General features: G+C 43.6%; 1 long non-coding RNA gene across 4 annotated transcripts in view; it reads left to right on the top strand.

Annotated features, from left to right (window-relative positions):
* Positions 1–192: 192 nt before the first annotated feature.
* Positions 193–23004, top strand: part of LOC121202009 (uncharacterized) — a 56529-nt gene continuing 33717 nt past the window's right edge. For all 4 annotated transcript variants that reach the window (XR_005897321.2, XR_005897318.2, XR_005897320.2 and 1 more), the window contains exons 1-2: positions 193–457; positions 12259–12308. This is a non-coding gene — a long non-coding RNA (uncharacterized LOC121202009). The remainder of the gene's footprint in view (positions 458–12258; positions 12309–23004) is intronic.

Consider the following 23004-nt stretch of genomic DNA (forward strand, 5'->3'; position numbering starts at 1 on the left):
AAATATCTATTTTATCCATTTTGTTAATTCAATTTAATGTCTCCAGTTACTGACTGTTGTTTGTGAAATAAAAGCAGCACCGCCCACAAGTGTCGTAACACTAAATTACATCCACACCTTGTTTCTTGTTGAAAAAATCTGCGTCTTGCCTTGACGTCATTCCACGCCCAAACTGGGATTAGCCCGGGTGAATGTAGTCGACCAATCAAATCACAGAATGGGGTGGTCGGCACTTTTAGGCGGGTTTGTCGTTAGTGCCAGTGTAACTTGGAGTTTTTAGTAAAATATGTTATAACTAAACTGCTTTAATTAAAGTTCAACATGACGACAGACCAACATCCAATCTATAGCGGCACAGAAATAGAAGGAGGCGTTTGGACCCTTAATGAGAAGCTAGCTGCTAGCTAACCGTCATGGTTAGCATGATGACAGACAGAACGCCGGCCTTCTCCCACAGGTGAGTGTGAGTGACTTGCGTCGTCTTTTACCTGCAGCTTATTCGTTATCTGAACCTGACATTTAGCTACGGCCTTGTGTCACGTGGTTTGCCCACCTCGATTTAGCTGCATGCGTTTGTTTACCAATGAAAATGAGCCCGTTGCTGCAAAGAGACTGATGTTTGTGTTTTGGGTCATGTTGTGTATAACGATAAGGAAGTGGTGTATATGTGTGTGTTTACATTGGCTTTTAGTCTGTTGCAGTACAGACCATCTTTATTAGTTTATGCTAATGTGGGTTCTTTGGTTTCCTCCCACAATCCAAACACAAAATGGGAGATGCTTAATTGCTCGCAGGTGTGAGGTTGTCTGTGTATGTGACCCACTGACGGCAAACAGACCTAATCTCCTTCCGAAGATCAAGTGGTAGAAAATAAGTGTCTGCTTTTCTGCGTTTGTTAGTTTAATTGGCAAATATTAAGCCAATCTTTACGTCTTAATTTGGTTCAGAAAGGAACTAAACGTGGTTAAAGCGACCACCTGCTCACAGACGGCTGAGCTGCTTCTCTCCTCCGCCACTAGATGTCCCACGTCGACCACACATTGACCGAAGGAGCTTCTGCTCCACGTCACTCAGGACCAGCAGCTCTGCCAAACCACACACATCCACGGGGCTGTGTTATTTCACAGTGCGTCATTAAACACATCTGCTCGTCATCATTGATGTATCAGTGTCTCTCATTCACACTGAAGTCAACTGATGTGACGCTGATCATGCTTTTGTGGAGTTCAATATACTGCACATGTTGAATATATTGGACTTGTGCTTTTTATCAATACTCTTGGTTTAAACTAATCAACATATATTATGGAAAATGTGAGGCGTGTTGAGTTGTCATTTAAAGTAATATTTTTAAAGTAATACACACATTGCTTATGAAAGAGTACCCCTCTTTAAACTGCCTCTGCTGACATGTTAAATAAGTCTGTCATAAAATATGTATTTATTTCAGTTTAATTGGTATTTAAAGCTGGAAATACTTTGTTGTAGCTTGTTATTGTTCATATTTTTCCCTTTTTAAAACTAATAGAAAAACAAGGTTTTATCACATGTTTACCTAATGTCTAATGTATTGAACTATGCACATCCCCCATTTTACCTTTTTATTAATAATAACAAAGGTTTGATTCAGTTGAGATGTTGTAATTTCCTTTAGTTGATCTTGAGTAAATGTTAATTACGCCATTAATGTTTTTATCTCTGTTGATGATCTCTTATAGTTTTCTACGTTTTTAAACATTTAAGACGCAACCTCTTGAACTTAGTTATGAAGGAAACATAAATTTGGACCAGGTTTGTTGTTTAATTTGTTATTTAGGTCAGGAATGTAACAAAACCCATTTCAAACTGTTTTTTTGTAAGCACACTAGCACAGTAGGTCATTTTCATTTAGTTTAGTCGCTGCATCATACACTACTGCCTGCGTCATGGGTCATGAACACAGTGTTGACCTGTCATTACCTCATCACATGACATTCTTTCTAAAGAGAGGTGTCACTTTCAATGCTCCAAGGAAGGCTTCATGGTGTCAGCAGATTTATCAGGAAACTAAAGGTATAAGCTTATCTTAATATTTAATGATTTTGTTTTGATAATTTGTGATTACATGCTCAAAACATTCAATCAGAATAGAACTTGTATGACATCCACAGAGTGGAGTCACCCACTGTGAAGTGTTTAATCTACTGGAAAAAAAGGCTAGTAATTTTTTCCAGCTTTCAGATTAAATTCAGGTCATTTATTAGAAGATGATGACTGAGACACATAATCTTAGGGAAACAACGTTTTCTTTTCAATTAAGCAGCCCTTACTGCCCCTGTGATTTTCAATGAAGGACAGAGCAAGTGTCTGAGAACTCCAGGAAGAAAAAATCGTTAATGATAAAAAAAGGATATATTTATTACAATCAGAGATAAGCGATCAGATGAAGTGTTCAGGTTAATGTAGTAATACAGTTTGGAGTTAATCCAAACCGAAGTGAAGAAGTTAATCAACCGATTGCTTATGTAGAAATCTGTCATGAAGCCCCTTTTATTCATGACTTAATTACGTGCTATACGTAGATGTCAAGTTTCTGTACTGTCTTCCTTTACGCTCTGATGATGACTAACAGAGTGAATTCAGGCATGTTTTGAAGCAGAATTAAATAAAAACAACCCACAGTTTAAACAGTTGGTTAAGTTTATAAGGGTTTCATTGCAGTTAACCATCAATAGTCTGTCCATGCTGCAGCCACCAAATAAAGCTTCTCATTCTGCTCTGCCACAGACCATGAAATAGTCACTCAGCTCTGAAATGGAGAGAATCACTCACATGGAGAAACAGCGAGAAGTTCAGTTAGTTCTGTGGTGCAGGTAGGAGATAGACACTTGGAGGCACAGACTTATTGCAGCCCTCCATAGATATCTGACACAGTCTACACAAACATTAGAGGGAAACGGGGAAACAAAATTACAGAAATCTGCTAAGTTTGACAAATGGCAGACCCAGCTTTGCCACTAGCTATTAGCCTGCAATGATTAATAAGTGAGAAAATAATTGCACTTCATTGAGATTGATGACGCCCCATTTAACCTCCCCACTCATCCTGACTGCGCCACAGAGCACCGAGATGAGTCTCGGACACACCGCTGCTCTGCCGGCCTCATTGGCATCGAGCGCACACACATGTACCCACGCGGGGTCTGTAATGATCCTACGGGGCATTTTTTAAACGCCTTGCAGCACTCCGTTCACAAGTTCATTCTTAGTAAGTGAAAAACAATGATCTCGGCGTCAGGAGGCCTCTGGGAATCTCTCACTCCACCAATATAGAAGCATTTAAGTCAAACACCATGGGGAATTAATGACTGCAGAGTGCTATGCTAACGAGTTTGTGAGCTTTGGACCTTGTTAGACACATCTCCAGTGTGTGTGTTTGTTCACGCCTTTGCCTGTCAGCGTGTCAGGACTCTTGTTGATCTGGAACAACCGTGGTAAACGTGTGCTCGGATGTGATTTTCACGGGTGAAATGCAAACAAAACGGAGCCGATCGGACGAGCAGACTGGGAGTGCCGTGGCGTCTTATCCTCTCAGTCTGCAAAGAGTCGTGGCCAAGGTTATTAAAGAAGGATGTAGCAAAGCAAGATGGCCGCTACTGTGACCAGAGGCGGTGTGGAGAGATAAATGGTTGACCCAGCCTGGTGTCAGGTTAGGATTGATGCCACTATCAGCCCCACTGCTTTCCCAATGATTTTCTCAAATCTCTGATAGAGTGTGTTATCTAGTTACTGGCATGAGGGCAACGGCCTGAAGGCACAGAGAAGGTCAATCTATGAGGACAATCTTTGTTGGACTAAATGAGAAAAAAGACCTCACAAAAAAAGAATAAAAAGCAGCTGCTAGGTCTCTGGGATAAGATAAGCCAAATTACTTCTCTTTAGTAGGATAGGCCTCAGGCAAAACACCCCCCCCCCAAAAAAAAATTAAGTGAGGTTGCTGGTGTGCTCTAACTTCAGTGTTGTAGATTTCACTTGCTTCCTTGAACTAATGTTGATTCAGTGTCAGCAGCACCTTGAGGAATGGGTCAGGAGAGTGTGTCTGCTGTTCTATCTGCATTCACCTAATAAATCTCCTTAACTGGGCAAAACAACAGCAACGCTCCGGATATATAAAACCAAAGCCTCTCACACTTTCACATCTGTGGCCCTTCATAATCTTATTCTATCTGCCTCTCGCTCCTCAAAACTTGGCCAAAGAGTTTGACTAATAGGTTGTAATTTACCAGCCGGGGTCTGGATCAATAATTCTGTGTCAATAATGATGGAGGGGTCTGCGTGAGGGGAAATGAGTCCACTCATTGTCTGAGAAAAATGAAGGTGAGGACACCCCCCCCGGGCTGTGGGCGCATGTCCACAGGTGCTCGCTGAGTGTGATGGGCGACTTGATGAGTGGGCAGACACACACAGGCCCGGTGTTTTCGTCTGCTGCTACATAGGATCAAAACTTTAAAGAGTGTCACGCACACACTCGTCGCCCCTAATGGACGTATTTATCACTTTTGCTGACGTTTTAGTCGACGGGCTTCTCTTATGACAATCTCATTTTGAAAGCACTCTGCTGACAGAAGTATTGACCACTGTGCTATAAATGGGGTGATGCGATCAGTTTCTTTATGATCCAGAAAATTGCTAGAATAGTTTCCAGGAAATAATAAATAGCCCATTTTGGGTTTATTTTTTCCTCCGGAGTTGTGAAACTACGCTACAGCTTAGTAGCAGGTAGATGTCAGTACCTAAGGAAGAAACACCTTTTATTTCCCAGGAGTTTAATGACAACGCTCAATTATTTCCACTGAGCATCTTTTGAAAACGACTGTGACTATTTCAAACTACTGTAGATGTAAAGTGTGAAACGTAAATGTGCCCAAACATCCAGTGTCAAGGTCCCATGAAGGCTGCAGAGGGATTCAGCCCCCGGCCGCCTTTTATAGGCTTCATGTCTATATTTCCTAATTGATGCGGTCAATGTCAAAGTATCAAGTACAATTACAGCATTAATGGTTAAGTGAACGGCTGGTGATGAGTTCAGCAGAGTGGATTTGAGAAAATGGCCACAAACTCCCTCTTGTTTAAATAAATCTTCCTTCACTAAACTCAATGCCCCCATTATTCTATTTCTCAAATAACTACATATAAATTGGTTTTGGATGTTTAGAAATACAGCAGGACACAGTCCGATAAGGTAGCAGCTCCTCCTGTGTGTACTGATGGACTACCTGTGTCCTTGCGCTGTAGGTTTCTGCTTTGCTGGCCTCCCACACTTTAAACCACCTCGGTGCCGTCCCTGCAGGTGGCTGCTCCTGCTCTGAAGTGAACAGAGGTGTGTTTTCAGACCAGACCCCAACGCTCTAAGTGGATTGGGTTCCTGTCAGAGCTGAGCGTTTGGACATTGATAAATTTCCTCCTGCGTGGAATCGATAACTCTCACCTTTCAGCCCAGGGCTGCTTCAGAGTGGGACGTCATAATTACTCTGTCAAACCGAAAGCCTCTCTGTGTTAAGACGGACGACTGCCTGTGTCTGTGACAGGATGATGTAGAGGCGGCGCGTGCAAAGCAGCAGAAAGCATTCTTTGTTTTTAGTAATGCAAATGTATTATTGTGGATCTGAGGATGTATGCACCGAGATTTATGGATTACATTTGTACACGGAGGCTTAGGTGGCTGTGTGTGTCTCTGTCTGCTTGTCAGTGTTCGTGTTTGGGCCCAGGTGAGGCTTTGTTGGCTGAGCTGGACGTTTGACTGGCAGTGATTGACAGCTGGGCAGCCCACCTCCTTTCTCCTCCCTCGGCACTTTGTGATGCCTGTCATATTGGCCAATCAGTGAAGTGATCTGACAGCTGTCCTGACTGACACACACACACACACACACACACACACACACACACACACACACACACACACACACACACACACACACAGGCATACAGATACTGTAGTAAACAGAGACCTAACTCAAATCTGATCCTCAAACTTGATCCATGACCCAAAATTTAAATTGCAATTTTGCAAAAATTGCACATGTAAAAGTGGATATCACTTCTCTTTTTTGCATGTTAATAACACTTTATAAGAGCAAATGAAAATGAAGCGATGATTAGCGCCAAAAACAACAGTCTGGGCATGAAGGGCCCCTCACGTCAATCATTTTAACAGAATGAACATATGCAGATGCTCCTCACACTTGATTTATTTATTGTGTTAAAGGGAATTGCCTCCATCTGCTCCATCAGACTTGACTGCAGCCGTCCTCCAGGTTAGTGCGCGTGTTTCAGTGTACATGTACATGTGTGCATGCATAAGTGTGTGGTAATGTGCATATTGATCTTTGTGGGTGCGTATTTGAATGCAACTTTTTTGCCAGCACACCGTTGTGCAGCTTGTGTGTGTGTGTGTGTGGCTTTATTAGATTTGCATGCATGTGGCGCTGCTGCTGGTAGAGGAGGCAGCCTGTGGAATTAAAAGTGAATGAAGTGAAGATGAGCAAGGTTTGCCGCTCCTCATAACGCTGCCACAATAATAATAATAATAATAATAATCAGAGCAATAATAACCTCAGCGCTCATTTAGACATCAATACTAATCACTCTCATTTGGAGGACAATAATAATAATCAGGCTCATTTAGAGTGCCGTTTCTCCACAGAGGCTTTCACTGCCTTTGGGGTTGGTTGGTGCTTAACCTAATGATAATAGTCATGATTCATAGCTCAACTCTCCCTCCCTGCATGTTACTTCCACTCCACATGAACACGGGAAGAGTGTGTGAGAGAGGGAAAATGTGTTTGTCTTCTTTCACACACAAGCCTGTACTTCTATTTAACAGTATTTTTAACAGTAATTTGTGATTATATAAAAATAGCACCATATGCAGTTTGGCCACAGAGTAAGGTGTTAAAGAATAAACCTGATGTCTGAGTGCTGAATCAAGCTGTGCTGGTTTGAACCATCAGCTGATTTTTGGCGATACTGTAAATTAAACATTAGATTATTTCCCTTTATGACCAAGACACATGAAGTTGTTATAACTTGAGGCACAGTTTTGCTTCACGTGAGGTTGTGTGAATCTGCCTTTACTTGCAAAACACAGCAGTGATATGTCACTATGTCAAGAAGCGACAAATTCATTTGCTTTCAGGTTTTAATCGAGGTAAATTCCTCACACATGTGTCTGCCAGTTTACTCCAGACACGTTAATTCACGAGTTTAGTTCTCGTCCTCTGTGGATTTCATTTCAATTACCGCTGATTGCAGTAGCGACAGATTGGTTGGATTTGTGTTGCTCCTTTGGCTCATTTTTATTTAATTTTCCATCGCTGTTATTGCCATGAGACTGATGGAGGCGGGTGACATCTCCACTTCCAGTTTCAGTGTGCCTCTAATCATATCCAAACAATCCAGCCAAATCCTGCAGGATGCATGATAATGCAAAGAGTTTAGGTGTTGCCGTAACACTCTCAGGCCTTTTCAGCTCTATACAACGTCTTCAAGTCATGAAAAATATTCTCTGCTCTTTCTGATGTATTGCACACGGGACAGTCAGGCTCTAATGTAATTCCTTGTGAGCGGTGCTCATCTCATCTGAGCTCCAGCTTTGAACTCTTGGCTGTGCGGTTTTTCAGAACGAGACAGAAAATGGGGACAGAGGGAGAGAATTGTCCGGCACTGATTCGCTGTAAAACTCGGACAGAAGATCATTTCAGCGCTGCTCGGGAAGATCAAAAGCTCGGCTGGCATGGAGCGGGTGCGAGGGGAGATGCTATCGCCGGGCTCTCATTTCATTCACAGACGAGTGTGAAATGACTTCATCTGTTGTGTGGACTCACACTAGACACCATTATCCACTACTGTAGCCTGAACCTCCCTCCCTCCCTCGCTCACTCTGCTGCACACTGGCAGCTACAGGCCAGAAACCACCGCAGCTTTGTCCTAATAACACATCCACAACGTATTTCCTCCTGCATCTGTTAGCATTATGTTGCCTTTTTGCCTACATTGACATAAAGAAAGTTAAAGAGAACGATTTTTACTGCTAATTGCATCGTGATGATCTCTCGAATGGTATCAGTTGAGTTTAAGTGTGATGTTAATTGCTGTTTCATGGGGGTTAGAGATCTAAATCCTCAAAAAGACTGAAGGGGAGTAATGGAGTGCTAATAGGAGAAGAAGTCCTGACCCACAGTAGCTTGTTTCAGGCCCAATGGTGTGCATCATTACCATTCTGCATCCTGCACCTAAAACAGTAGGAAAGGCAGGAAAAAACAGCAATTTGCACAAACTTCTGAGCCTTAAACACTTGAATAATTTAACGCTGAACATTACACACCCGCTCGGTTTTCCTTTTTATTCCAGGGAAGGACAACAAACGGGTTTTTAACACCACTGCCTTCTCTCTCGGCGTCGCTGCTAATAGCGATCGCAGCGCCCTTCGTAGGCAAACGCGCTCAAAGAGCCACTGAGCTTGAGTGGTAATGAGACTGTAGGAGTCGACTTAACAGAAGGATTTTCCTCCTCCTTTCGTCTTCTTCCTTCATCCCTCGTCTTCGTTTCCTCCTTCATTAGAAGACGAGTCCAGCGCCGCGGCAGCCTGTTATGCTGCGTGTCGGGTGTGAGACCTTCCTCCGCCTGCTCTCCATCTCTAGCTCACCCTCCCTCCTCCTGTCTTCATCTTCTCCCTTGAACACCCTGTTTAGCTGTTTAAGCTGATGACACAGAGAATATTGCACGTTGAAAGGCCGTTTCACCACACACACACACACACACACACACACACACACACACACACCGACTTGTACTCGCATGCATGCATGCACAGGCGCACACACTCTTGCCCAGAGCGAAAGGCCCCAGGCAGTCTCTTTCCTGCTAGCCAGGGGCGATCATTCTGCCTCTATGATACTTTAACTGTGGGATGTCAGGAAACATTAAGCATTTAAAAACACAGCTATGATGCAGTGCAGACACACACCAGCAACACGCACACGCACAGTCTCAACTGTAGTCCCATTCAGTTTCCCCCAAGGCCAGGATACTTATGCAATCAGGTGCACAGAAGCTGGTTTTGTTGTTTTTTTTGCAGTACATTGCTCTAATTTTTGTATGTTATTTATTTATATATGTTTATAATGACATTTTCCAAAGAAGAATTTAAACTAATTGACTGGAAGTCTTCAAGCAGTAAGATGTTTGTTACTGTCGGTGTCTGAACTTTATGAACCATTTAAGCGGAGGACAGGCTTGTGTACATTACTGTGATTCATGCCACATTGTGTGTTGTACTGGAGCAAAACAACACAGGCTGAGTTTCATCAAGCTTTAGGAATGACTCCTTTAGGTCTCTGAGAACGGCAAAGACTGGAATGAACGTTTCAGAGGTTTAATAACGGAACATCTGACATCTGGATTTAGTGGCTCTTCCCTGGAATACTTCCTGTATCCTTGCAATAACTTCTTTATTTTCCTCCAGAATCGGGGAGATTTATTTGTGAGCGGAGGCACAGTCAAACAGAAAGTCCGCGGAGCTCCTTTTCAGATATTAGCCTTTAATGAAATGGGCATTGTTTTCATTTAGTTTAGAGGTTTCCAAATCTAGCGAGGCCTGTTTTTTTGATATGCTCTTTATTAGTTTGTTTTGTTTTGATTCATTCTCCACTTAAGGTTTCAATTTGTCCCCTCTGAGCCCTGCGTGCCAGCAGCTCAGAGGACGGCCTGTGTTTTTAGCATGTGAATTTGTTCTGTCTGTTCTCATGCTCTCGCTGCACTGTTCCAACCTTTCCCACGAGATTACACAAACCTACGACGACTGCGCTTAAGTCCCTCGTTTGTGTTTGACTGCCCTTAATTACAAACCAGGTGCAAAATAACTAACGGTCTCTCTACAGATCAGAAGCCTCATTTCTGTTTCATGAATTTAAAAAGCTTTATGTATCTTCAGCTGGTAGCAAAGCTCAAAGTTTGCTCCAACATTTTCTATTTGAACTTTTTCGAAAACCACATATTAACACACACACAGGAGGGTCGTGTGTGTGTGTGTGTGTGTGTGTGTTTGGCCACGGGCACACATGGTGTTAATTGGATAATGAGGTACAATGACAAATCCCTGTTGCTGTGACAATAAGGGGCTGCTGTCCTGGTTTAATATCACAGACCCTGGCGTAATGCTGTTTGGACACACACACACACACACACACACACACACTGCTCAGGTGTCCGTCGCTCCACTTTGCAATCTAATCTGGCTCTTCCTCCTAGCAGCCAATCAGAGGCAGCTGTGTGACCCAACAACCAATCAATTATCTCTAATTCTGGAGAGGCTTCCTCTTCTCTCTTCTCTTCTCTTGCGGTCCCTATTTTCTCTTTAATTTTCCCCCTCGCTCCTCTGCTGCTATCTATTCCACAACTTTTTAATCTTGGGTTCCTTTCCTACTTCCTCTTGCCTCAGTTTCTCTCTCCCTTAGACGCTCAGTCCTTGTTTCCTCTCCTTCCCTCCTTCCTTCCTTCCTTCCTTCCTTCCTTCCTTCCTTTCCCTCACCTAATTCATCCTTTTTACTCTTTCCCTTCTCTTATTCTCCTTTTCCTCCTCTTATCTCCTCATTAGTTTCATTCCTTTCCTTGTTTCCTCTCCTCTCCTCCTCACTCTTGCTGAGCCATAACTAGGAGGATGATGGACTATAATTCACTGGGATCCGGGCCGCCCCAGACGTGCTCGCATTAATTGGATGTCCATATTAAATGGAAAATGAGAGCGGCGCTGAGGGAAAAAGTGAATGACTGACTCTCTTGGCTGCTATTGACCTATGAGGAAGAGACGCTGCCCTTTTCCCCGGCGCTCTCCCTCGCCCAGTTTTCTCTGCTCCCGTCAGCGTGATGGATCTCAAAGCATTCATTTTCTGACCCCCTCACCTGGAAGCAGATTAAGCGGTCTGATTCAATAGGGCTGTTAATGGGGGCGCCAAAAGTTTATGAGGATTTCTGGAAAAGGCCAGGGAAATTAGATTGTAAGCTAACAGATTTATTGCTCTGTTTCAACACATTGTAAAAAGATTATAGGACCTCGAGGCAGGTTGGAGGGACAGCGCGGCTGCAGCATGTCTCCTGGTGTGAAGGAAAGTTGTAAGAGAGAGAGCGAGCGAGCGAGACAGAGTCCTGCTCTCACATTTAGCAGCTATTCTACTCTGACAGGGAAAAGACAAGCATGTCAGTCAGCAGAGGATAAGCTCACGCCTGACCGGGACTTGAAGGACAGATGTTTAGACAGAATGCTGAGCACTGAATCCTGCTGGAGGTGATGTGGACTGAGCTTGACTGTAACGCAGTCTTGTTCCTGCTTTCACCTGTTGTTTAAGTTGTGTAAACAGAAATGTTAAGCCCAGTGTGACCAGCCGGTCTACAATAAAAGCCTTACAGGTTTTGATTTAATTTTTTGCTACTTGCACCACGCATGCTTGTCAGACTGCTATTTCCTTGCTGAAGCTGACATTTATTCCTGCATTTTCTGTAACTTGTTCTTTCTTTTTTCTTCTGCTCACTTCTTGTACAGTATGATAAGCCTGATGATGGTGGTGTCTAATTGGACTGAACCATTAGCGGGGCAGCTCACTGTTTACGAACAACAATGAGAGCTAGCAGGAGAGTTTTGAGGTATCAGTGCCAGTAGCATCTTATCTTAGGACTGACGTCTGGGTAAAACGCCACCTCAGTGTGTGACTGACACATCGGCTAAAAGCCTGCAGAAAACATCCCATTTGCCGACACGTACGGTCCCAGCGTCTGGCTGCTCATAATGAAAGCCTCTGCAGGAAATGAAACCTGCTGAGTTGAGATGCTAACGCCAACAGATTCCACGTGTGCTCAGTGATCGACTCAGGAGTAATGTAAAATTCTGTCGTGCGTGTTAGTCAGGCTGCTGCTGCTGCTGGTGGTGGGGGGGGGGCTACAGTACATGCATGGCTCAGAGTTAAGATTTACTCACCAGGGCTGAAGTGTCTCTGTGGGCTGAGCTGAGTTTGGGTTTAACCCTCTGATGTCTGCTGTTTAGTTGCACACCAGAGCCTCGGGAACTCTTTCTGTAGTAAATTAATTTACATTTGGAGGATTTTCTAAAGATGCGGGCTTCCTGTGGAGCCAGCAAGATCAAAGTGTCTCATTCTGTGTTTGATGATGTTTGATGTTTGCTTTGAGTGTGAATGTTGCTGACTTTTTGCTGTCTTTTTATTTGCACAGCGGGAGGTGCTCTTTCCTGCGTTTTACTTTCTGCCTTTCGCCCAAATTCGGTAAGTTTCATTTAACTTTTTTCTGATTCAGATCCCCTTTGCTGACACATTCCTAATCATCTCATGATATCTGCCTAAGATGCATTTAAAGGATGGTGTGGCAGGAGGGGTTCACTTAAAGTGGCACAACATCTTAAATATAGCATCTTGGATGAGTAGAAGGCTCAGTTTATAGAGCTACAGCAATGATTGACACCTCCAGATGTGCTGTTCTAGAAGGAGAAATCTAATGAATACATTATGAAATATATTTGCAATAAATGCACCCCGTTTTATTCATGATAGACAGATAGAAAATCCCCCATTAAAAAACAAATAGGATAATGAACCTAATTGCAGCAACAGGTTTTAAAAGTCAAAGTCTGTAATAGTACTATTAAGGAAAAAGAACAACTAACTAAGTAATCTACAAAGCAATAATTAAAGGAACATCAGACATTCACCCTTTGTGTCATCATTTATGACAAGCTCACAGTATCTTTAAGAACAGATTAGCAGTGTCCAAAGAGAGTAGAACCTGTGCCATGGTCGTCATATTAATGGCTGTTCCATTCATATTATTGAAGATAATGGTGCATTTGTAGACTGAAACCCCTGTCATGACATCTGTATGAAGAATCAGATGCTTTACATAACTTTATAAAAGCTGCTTCACTAATACTTGATTAACTTTGTACCTGGTGTCACTAAAACATTGCCCAGCACTCGTGACAAGGTGGGCAAACCTCCTAATTCATGTTCAGTGTGAGTTGTATGTGTTCATACAGTGTGTTACAGTGATGCATGTGATACCACATGATGGACCTCAGTCACAATGATTTTTGTGTGATGTTTGCGTGTGTTGATGCTAGTGGTTTTGCATGCCAACAAACCAGGCTTCCCTCCCCACCCTTCACACATCACCCCCCTGGGCTACAGAGAGCCTCTGGGCTCTCTGTGTGTGTGTGTGTGTGTGTGTGTGTGTGTGTGTGTGTGTGTGTGTGTGTGTGTGTGTGTGTGTGTGTGTGTGTGTGTGTGTGTGTGTGTGTGTGTGTGTGTGTGTGTGTGCGTGTGTGCGTGTGTGCGTGTGTGCGTGCGTGCGTGCGCGCGTGGCCACAGATGCTTCCATTGTTAATCTGATTTGGTAAAATGTCTCCGGGGCAAACACAGAGCAGAACCTTTAACCTCCTTTTCATCGTCTATCCCTCTCTGGCACAAAATCAGCCCCGACCATTTCACTCACATGAAGAGGCTAACCAGTTTAAATGCGCTGATAAAGGGATGATGATCTGGAGAAAGGTAGTGTGAGAACAACTGTGTCAATAGTTACAATCTTCATATTTTTTTGGCTTTTGACTTTCGTTGCTATAGCAACTGTTCTACTAAATCATCTCTCATGGTCTTTCTCCTTCCAAAATATGATTAGTAAATATGCAGTGATGCTGGAGCTGACAGACGTCTGTATGTCTGTCCCACTGACACCAGTTGGATGTGTACCTGACGTGTTCTGGACGAGTCCAATAAAACATTTAGCACATCAGCACAAGTACGAGTGATAAACCAGTGAACGGTGATAATAAAGGTTGTGTGTCTGATCTGAAGGCGCCTGCAGCCTCTGACAGGTGAACTGACGCAGCAGCTGCAGACCTGTTTAACTCACCTCCAGCTGTGGACGTTTGCTGTCAGCTTGGTGGACATTTCTCTGCACGGGGCCCAGTCGCTGGTCTTACTGGTTTCTTACTGGTTTAGCCTCATTATCTCGCCTCTGACACGTTGCCCGGCCGTCAGCTGGTGTTTGTGTGTTTACTGCTGCTCCTCTTTAAATCTGAACTGTGATTTTCAGCTGACCTCGCAGCCAATAATCGCCAAATTCTCCGTCCCCCTGTTCTCTCCCTTCTGCACCCGCCTCACCCACTGCCTCCCCCCTCCTTCCTTCTACCTGGGGCAAAGTCTTATGTAAAACACATTTATTTTTAATGGATTTTTTAATGAATTTTTTAGCTGCCTATTAATAATGCCATTAGTGGTGGCAGAACGGCGTCAGACAGCAGCCTGGCCTGCTAATCCTGCCCCCCAGCCCTGGCAAATGCAACTAATACAGGCCCCTGCTTTGGCTGCAAGTAGGCCTCACACACACATACACACACACACACACACACACACACACACACACGAACACCCTGTATGCCATCAAATGCTGTATAGAAAACACACTGCCACACAAGCGTTGGTTAATCCTCAGTGTGTGTTCAAACATTGTGGCTTTCTCACTGGCTTTTCACACGCCCCCCCCTCACCCCCTCCTCATCTTCACTCACTCCCTCGTCCTCCTCCACCTTTAATCCTTCTGACGCTCCTCTCTCCCTCCCTCCCTTCCTCATTCATGTCTTTCCTTTGCCTCCCACCTCATTTTCTCCCCCGTCCCTTTTTCAAGCGTTCCCCTCCCCTTCCATCTTGACCTCCTCCCTCCTTTTTATTTTTTTCTACCTTTTCGTCTTCGCCTCCCTCCTTACCCGTCTTTCTTCTTCTTCTCCCCTGGGCACCCAGCAGGCCTGGCCTTGGTGCTGAGCTGCTCGTGGAGGCTCCTTACCTGGGGCCCTGAGTGTGCGTGCACACAAACACCCACACACACATCTGTAGATGCTAGAAAAAGTCAGTGCTGAGCAGAGAAATGGAGGCGCTTAAAGCCTTAATAGAATTTGAGCCCAGCTCAGGGAATGCTGGAGAAAAGATGTTAATTACTGCTGGTTTTAATGCTAATTAAACGTTTCAATTAATGGTGTGTTTGTTGCCAAAATGTGTGGCAGTAATTGATGAACGGCAATAAGGTGTGTGAAGGCATTAAAAAGAGACAAAGAGAGCTCTACCTCCTAGATGTGCCAGACCCCGGAGCAGTGCAGCATGGGAAATTTCATTCATGAGGTGGAAAGAAAGAAAAGCTGGAACAAATTCAATACAGCTGTTTTCCATAAAATTGTTCATAGCCTGCATGAAATGTAGTGTTTCCTTGTGAGCTGAGCTGCTGGACGTTTGGAGTAGACCGTATGATGTAGTGGCTGAGGCCGTGGTGACAGGAAAACTGCGTAACCAGGCAAACAACAAACTAGTTACAGTGGAAAGAGAGGTCATTTAGAGCTTTACATAAAAAAAGCACATTCTTATTTGATTTCTGAGAAATGCGAATGGTTAAACAAGCTGTAAGACGACCATTTCGCTGAACTTAATTCAGGCAGTGACTCTAATGTTTTTGCCTAAGCTCCTGCAGAAAGTGACGGGAAACCTTGTGATAGCTGAGAAGAGTAAAACAAAGAGCCTGCTGGTGCAGCCACAGGTTCTGCCCCACGGTAAAACACCACACAGGGTCCATCAGGCTCAACGAAACCTCCCTGAACAGGCAGTGATGCTCTCAGTGGCTTTCTGTTCACTTTGTGTCCCCTCGCGTGTGTTTGCTGCTTGTGCATAATCTTATGTTTGTGTGTTTGTGTTGTAGTTTGTTCACACTGATATAAATTCCATCTGACTTGCTATGTAAATCAGGTGACTCTAGGTGAGCTAGTGCTAATCGCCCGATGGCTCTCCAAGCTGTGTGTGTGTGTGTGTGTGTGTGTGTGTGTGTGTGTGTGTGTGTGTGTGTGTGTGTGTGTGTGTGTGTGTGTGAGTGTGTGTGTGAGTGTGTGTGTGTGGTGTGTGTGTGTGTGTGAGAGTGTGTGAGTGTGTGTGTGTGTGTGTGTGTGTGTGTGTGTGTGTGTGTGTGTGTGTGTGTGTGTGTGTGTGTGTGTGTGTGTGTGTGTGTGTCCTAAGGCGTGCAGGCTGAGGATGTTAAATTCCACATCAGCGTTTCCTGCTGAAGCCTGTAGGCTCCTGTCAATCCTACTTGCTTGTGCACACACACACATACATCTGAGTTTCTGGCTCAGATTAGCATAATTAAGTCATTTGTTGTGCTTGTGACGGATACAATCACTGAATTATTCAGTACCAATGATATCACCAGGCGGATAAACTTGTGTATGTTTGTAAATGTTTACTTTTCACGTGTGCAGGGTGACGCTGTGCACCTCCATCATCCACAATGCACTGCTCATCAGGCAACGACCTAGTAGGCCTGAACAGAGCCTCCTTCTCACAGAACCCCTCACATTGCTTGGATGTTTAAACGTATTTGTCTCCATACATCTGCTTACTGTTCAGCTGAAAACAGAGCAGCAGGCGCTTTTTTGTGTTGCTGCTGTGAATTAGTGTCAGCATATTGTTCATGTCTGTAAGCAGCCGGAAAGTTCTTTAAGTGCATACAGGCAGCAAAACAAAGCGGATCATGGGAGCGGAGGAGGGGAGGGGAACCCGCTTTGAAGTGCCGTGCACCAAAGACAATAGGAGGAGTTTGATAAGAGCAGAGAAATGCTGTAATTGCGGGGCTTCGGGATGTTACGCCGAAAATGAAACCACGTTCGACAACAGGAAAGGTGAGGGTTCTGGGTACACGTCATTTGGGAACATGGAATGGGATTAAACTGTGCAGAGCCTTGGGTTAAAGTTCAGGTTGTTGTGTGGTGCTGGTGTTGGTGTGGGAGCGACCAAGGAATGAGCGATACAAGTATCTGAAAGAAAATGGAATCATTTTCACATTTGCATGAAGTGAAGCGCCTCATTCTCAAAGCTTCATCCTTGAAGCCGAGCTCAGATCACGCACTCGGGCAGAGAGGTAAATAAGGAGGGTGATTAAGGGAATGAACCAGAAGTCCTCATTATGTTTGCCTCTTGTTTCTTTTCTAATCAACATTAGTTCAGACTCATTATTCCTCGGAAGCAATTGCATCTTCCACACACTATAAACTTGTCCATTACTCTCTGCTGCTAAGCAGGAGGTGAGAGACCGGAGGAGGAGATGGAGCGAGAGAAAACAGCGAAGTGCAGAGAAAACAATTAAGTAATATTTCAATTAATTTAACAACCCAACTTTTAATTTAATGAAATGATAAAGCAACACTTCAGTTTACATTGCTAAACGTGTGTCCACTTCACCTACAAAATATTAAACAAAGTGTCATTTAATTATTGAATGTAGGAAGAAAAAGTAAGCAATTTAGCTGGGACTCCTAAAGAAGACAACCCAGACTCCTCTCCTTCTGACTGAGCTTAAGAACCTCATTCATTCCTTCCTACAAATAGGAAGCTTGTAGAAGTGTGATTGAATTAATGGTGTAAATATAAACTTAAACTTAAATATAAAGGTAACATTTCTGTTTTGGCTAATAAAATCATGTCTATGGGTTTTTGTGCAGTTTCCAATGGGTTCCTCTATGGAAATCCACCAGAAAATGAGCTAGGAATAGTTTTTTAAGGGAACTCTAATTTGAGAAATCCAGTGATGAACACATCAAGACGTGGCTTTGACGGTTTGAAGAAGTGAATTCAGAAGTTCACGCTCGCCTGTAGCTGTTTGATCCTGTGAGAGGAGGGTGAAGAAGAAGAGAGGTGAATGACGGAGGGATAAAAGGAGGGTGAATAAAGTTATGGAGAAAAGTAGGGACACAGCAGGAGAGGAAGGAGAAAGAATCCCATGACGGAAAAATGAAAAATCACTGTCTGCGCTGCTTATAATGTTAAAATGTAAAAGCAAAATTTACAATAAGGATCATTTTGTTTAAATATCATTTTGTTTCTGATATTCACCACTGATTTTAAAATTGGAATCTGTGAAAAATCACATGGAATCAGCGGTCCAATCAGAGCGAGCGGCTAACGGCTGCCTGTGGAACTGCAGTCACAGCGCTCCTAAACGGAAAAATAACACACTGTTGTGAGCTTCCACTTTAAGGAAACAGTAACAGTAAAGTAAAAAAAAAAAAACTTTAGCAGCAAAAACTAATAATTGCAAAGCAGCCAATTAAATTGTGCGGGAGAGATGAAACCGCTCATATTTCCCCTGGTAATTTCATGCTCTAAACTCGCTTCCGTGCGCACATAAAAAGAGGAGAGAAAATATCATTTCAGAAGCTGACAGAACTCATTGTTCGTGGAATTTTAAATTCAAAAAAGTTAATAAAGGCGAGTGTGAGATGAAGGGAATTTGCATTTCTCAGATTAACAGCATGTAGAGCAGCGGCGGCGCGCGCAGCCTCAGGTCATCATTTAAGAAACCTTTGCATATTTTATTTAAGAGTGGCCCGGTTTGGAGCGTAATAAGACAGACAGATAATGATTAGAAGGTCGGGCCTGCAGGGCACAGCCGGGCTGGGCGCTGTAACGCTCTAATACCCAACACACACACTCGCACACAAAGCTCAGCACAGCCTGTGCTGGCTCCTCTAATTGGCTGCTGATGGTTTATGAAATGTTTTCCAAAGGTTTTATTGTTGTTGTTGTTGTTGCTTTTATTGCTTTCATTATTTTAATGGAGGTTTCTGGTTTGGCTCAAAGCCACCTGGTTCTGCTTACATGCTCCTTTTTAATCAAGGCGCAAAACCCAAAACGGTCCAAAGATGCTAGAACATGGCTACATGCTAATATGGCTGCACAGCCACAGTGTGGATGCAGTGGGTCAGTGAAGGGGCCCAGCAGCTGTCAGGATGAGGGACACCTCTGAAGTCACATGAGAAACTTATATTTCAAGCCAGAAGTAATTAGGGTCTGTCACACACCATTAAGACGAGCGGCGCTGAAACTCTTATGTAATTAAGTTTGATTTGAGTCCCATTAATTCAACTGTAAAACAGAAGCTGCACATTTTGTGCTAAGATCAAGAAATTATGTAATTATTTCCACTGAAAATGTACAAGCATGTGACCTGGACAAGATTAAAATAAATTTAAGATTTCAGTGAGATGATATTTTTCAGTAGCTGAACAATGAACAGAACCAGCACATGATTTAATAAGTCTGAATGTTTTCCCAAACTAAAGGCTAATCACATTCTAAATGAGATTAGCTTCTCGTTATTGTTGACTTCGTCTCATTTCAGACTCATCCGTCTGTAGCCGATCCTGACATTACGAACGCACACAGCGCAATCAGGGCACCTTTGTTCAGCTGTTGGCAGCTGTAGCACCTGGAGAGAGGAAGATGAGGAAGCCAGATCTGTGTTAACACTCCCTAACCGGCGCTGTATCTACAAAGCAGAAGCGTCAATTAGGAATGTGACTGGTGAAGCTTTGTGCTTCTCAGGTGCAACAGTAGATGCTGCTTCTTGCTATTGTGCTCTCTGTCTGGAGACGACTGCATGCTTTTTGACATGCCTCACGTGTGTGTGTGTGTGTGTGTGTGTGTGTGTGTGTGTGTGTGTGTGTGTGTGTGTGTGTGTGTGTGTGTGTGTGTGTGTGTGTGTGTGTTCGTGTGTGTGTGTTCGTGTTCGTGTGTGTGTGTGTGGCCCTAGGGGCTGTCTGTATAATGATAGTATCTCACAGACCCCTCCATGGGTTTGAGGCCTTATTATAAAAGCAGGTAAAGTAATTTCTCAGTTAGACCAATGTTCCACACTAATTCCTCCTCTGTATGTGCATCCATGTGTGTCTATGAGTTTGTGTGTGCGCACACATCAAAGCACTACAGAGAGATGAGCCAGATAGCATTTCTCTGATTAATTTAGTCATTTGGGATACTCTGTTAACTGGATTACATTCAGATGTGTTGATACGGCCACATGGCCCTGGGTTTTGTGTCTGTGTGTGAGATTGTGTGTTTTGTTTGTGCAGATATGTGTGATTATCAAAAAGCTCTGTGTTTTATTCCACTTGTGGGGTCCAGAAATCCTACGTTTACAAATGCAGACACCACTGAAGCGCTTGTTGACTCTGTGGTTAAACATTTTTCCTTGTGTCAGACAGAAATTTATTTAATTTGAGTTGATTGATTTAGACAGAGGTTGTCTTCATGCTCTCCCATTTCTTGTTGGGAGGCTCTTGTTTTGTTGTGCTCCTATCAGGAGCCTGACAGGATCCAACAATGAAAACAAAGGTGTGCTTGATTTCTAAAACAGACTACTTTCTGAAACAGAAGTAGATTTTTAGTCACTTAGTTTCTTTTTATTGTTATTGTAGTTATTTTGGGGCTCCGTGGATATGACGTGTTTGTTGTTGTAGTTTCCCTCACTCTCCTCTGATTGGCCAGTTTGAGGAGCACTTCCTGTGGGCTAAACCGTGAACCTCTTGCTAATCGTAAATGTATATGTCACATCACAACACCTTTTTAAATTGCTGAACGTCCATCTTTAGATCCCATTTCACTCCCAGACACGATGATACTGATCAGCTGTTTCACTGTCTCAGATTGGAATGTGCTGCTTTTATAGCTGCTGTGTCTCTTGGTGTGAAGAATCCTGCACAGCTGATTCATACTTGGTGGCTGCCACATGTGGGGCCATTGGTCTTCTCCTGTGTGTAGCTCGGTAGCCGTCGTCTCGGGGCCAGTGGTAAACCAAATAATTAGTGGTCGTTGCAGATTCTCGCGCGCCAAAACAAACGTGACTGCTGTTTCTGGGTGAGGTGGGGTGAAAGTGATTAACGTGCCAGTAAATGTGTGAAAACAAATGTTGTGTGCCCGCTCCAGTTTGTGTGCAGTGTCAGGATGCATCAGGACGGACAGCCAGTGAAATGTAAAGAAAAGGAGGCAGGAAAAAGAGAATGAGTGGAGGGTTGGTGTAACGGCGATGGGCAGAGAGAGAGCGAGCACCGCAGAGGGAGAGAGAGAGAGAGATGGCAGAGTGGCCAGAGGGCAGTGTGCATTAGAGTAAGAGCCTGATTGGCTCTGACCTTCCTCACAGCCAGCTGTCAGCCTCTTAGATACACACATACACACAGTGCGCGTACAGCACACAGCCTGTTACGGCCCTGCAGGCTCTGATTACCATATCAGCACCGTCTCATTTGCATAAATCCCAGCACTCTTAATTAGGCTTCATCTCTCTCTTCCTCTCTTTACCTCACTCTCGTTCTCAGCTTTCCCTCCACTTTTCTTCCTCTCTTCCTCCATTTTCTTGCAGATAGGGGCCGGGGTTTAGGGTTAGAATTAGCAGATAGGAGGGTCCATGACTCCCAATTAGTTTAGTGCTGATTAGCTTAATGACAATTTCACTTCATCTACATGCATTAGTGCGCCATATTCTTTTACTGCTTCTGTTCACATAAACAATATCTGCAAGCAATTTTCTCTTTGAGCGTCTCCCTCTTTTTCTTTTCTTCTTTATTTTACAGGTGTTACGGTCAGAAAGGACAATAAGCTAATTATCGCTAGAAGTGAACTCGTGTAACTGCAGTAAATGAATGTGCAGGAGCATGCAGTGTTCTACCTTTGCCTTTATGTAACCAGGCTGGCTTTGTAAAACCAGCAGTTGTAGGATTTCCATTAGACTGTACATGAGCCAATGCAATGAATAATCATCCGTGTATTTGCTGGCTACTCATCTGTCATATCACATTATGTCGTGGCTCAGTCATGAAGAATTAGTCGTCTTTCTGCTGCCTACATGCTGTCACACATATGACGCTGCTGTCTGTTACCCAGCGACTGAATAAATGCTCACAGTCAGTGTAAACAGTTCCACAGCCTGTATCACACGCAGGTATATCACAAGTCAAGCGATGGAGTCTGTGAATTTATCTTAAAGCTGGATCATATGGCCAGAAATCTCTTGGATCAGCTCAATCTCCTTTAAGCTGAAGCTGACCTACATTCTTTACTGTACCTGAACGCAACAAACGTTAATGCACATGCTAACATGGCTAACGCCTCATTGTCTGTATCTGCTATAGTACACTATGAATATTGTTGGTGATTAAGTCAGTTAGTTTTCATAGTCTGTGCATAAACACATTTCTTACTATGTGTAGAATGTGTTGTCAGACCAACTGTTCAGATGAAACCTGCTCATGCAATACTTCCACTGATGTCTCATTGTTTAATGTTTGGAAAGCTTTGGGAGGGGGAGCTAGAATTTGGTATGAATGTAAATACATTTATATTTTGGCATTGACCTTGCCCTAACGATGAGTACAATATAGTAGAAAAAAGAGGATGTGTGTAAAAGTGACGCATGTACACTGAGGTCCCAGCTCTCTGTGGGATCATTCTGTAATCACTGATCATTACTCAGGCTGGTGGTGCAGGAGTCTTTGGAAACCACAAGTTCCTGTAAGAGCCGACGTCTTGACGTTTGACATCAATTGCGAGAAGTAAGGACATAAATAAACTCACAGCTCATCCTCTTTATATAAAACCCCTTGTAACACAATGGACTCAAACAGTTTTCCCCATGACCCCTATAAACACGTGCATAGAATTGTCGGCTTTCTAATGTAATGTTGTGCCTTTTTACGGCTAAATCCAGCTTTTTAGCCAGACAGCAGCTTTTCAGTACAATATATTGACTTTGTTACTTACTCACACTTTAAGTGTGTTTCTGTAGGCGACTGGTGTGTGAATGCAGGTGAACTAATGAAGAGGGACTGAGGAGACTCAATATTCAGTGTTGGTGCCTCATTGGGCCTGAGGCATCTCTGATCTGTGGACCTCCAATGTGTCGGCTGGAGGGTGCGTTACATCACCTGAGAGCCTACAAAAAGTGACATGGACCTCGGGACCGGCTTGGAACCTGTTCCTACATTTGGTGCCTGAGAACAATCTCAAAAGAATTGAAACTTGATCTGCATTATCCTAAACTACTGCACTGCAGATGGGTATAGGAGGCTCCATGTGGATCCAGGGGGCGCTCTGGGAAGCTGTT

The sequence above is a fragment of the Betta splendens genome, chromosome 24 (genome assembly GCF_900634795.4).
Source record: "Betta splendens chromosome 24, fBetSpl5.4, whole genome shotgun sequence".
NCBI lineage: Eukaryota > Metazoa > Chordata > Actinopteri > Anabantiformes > Osphronemidae > Betta > Betta splendens.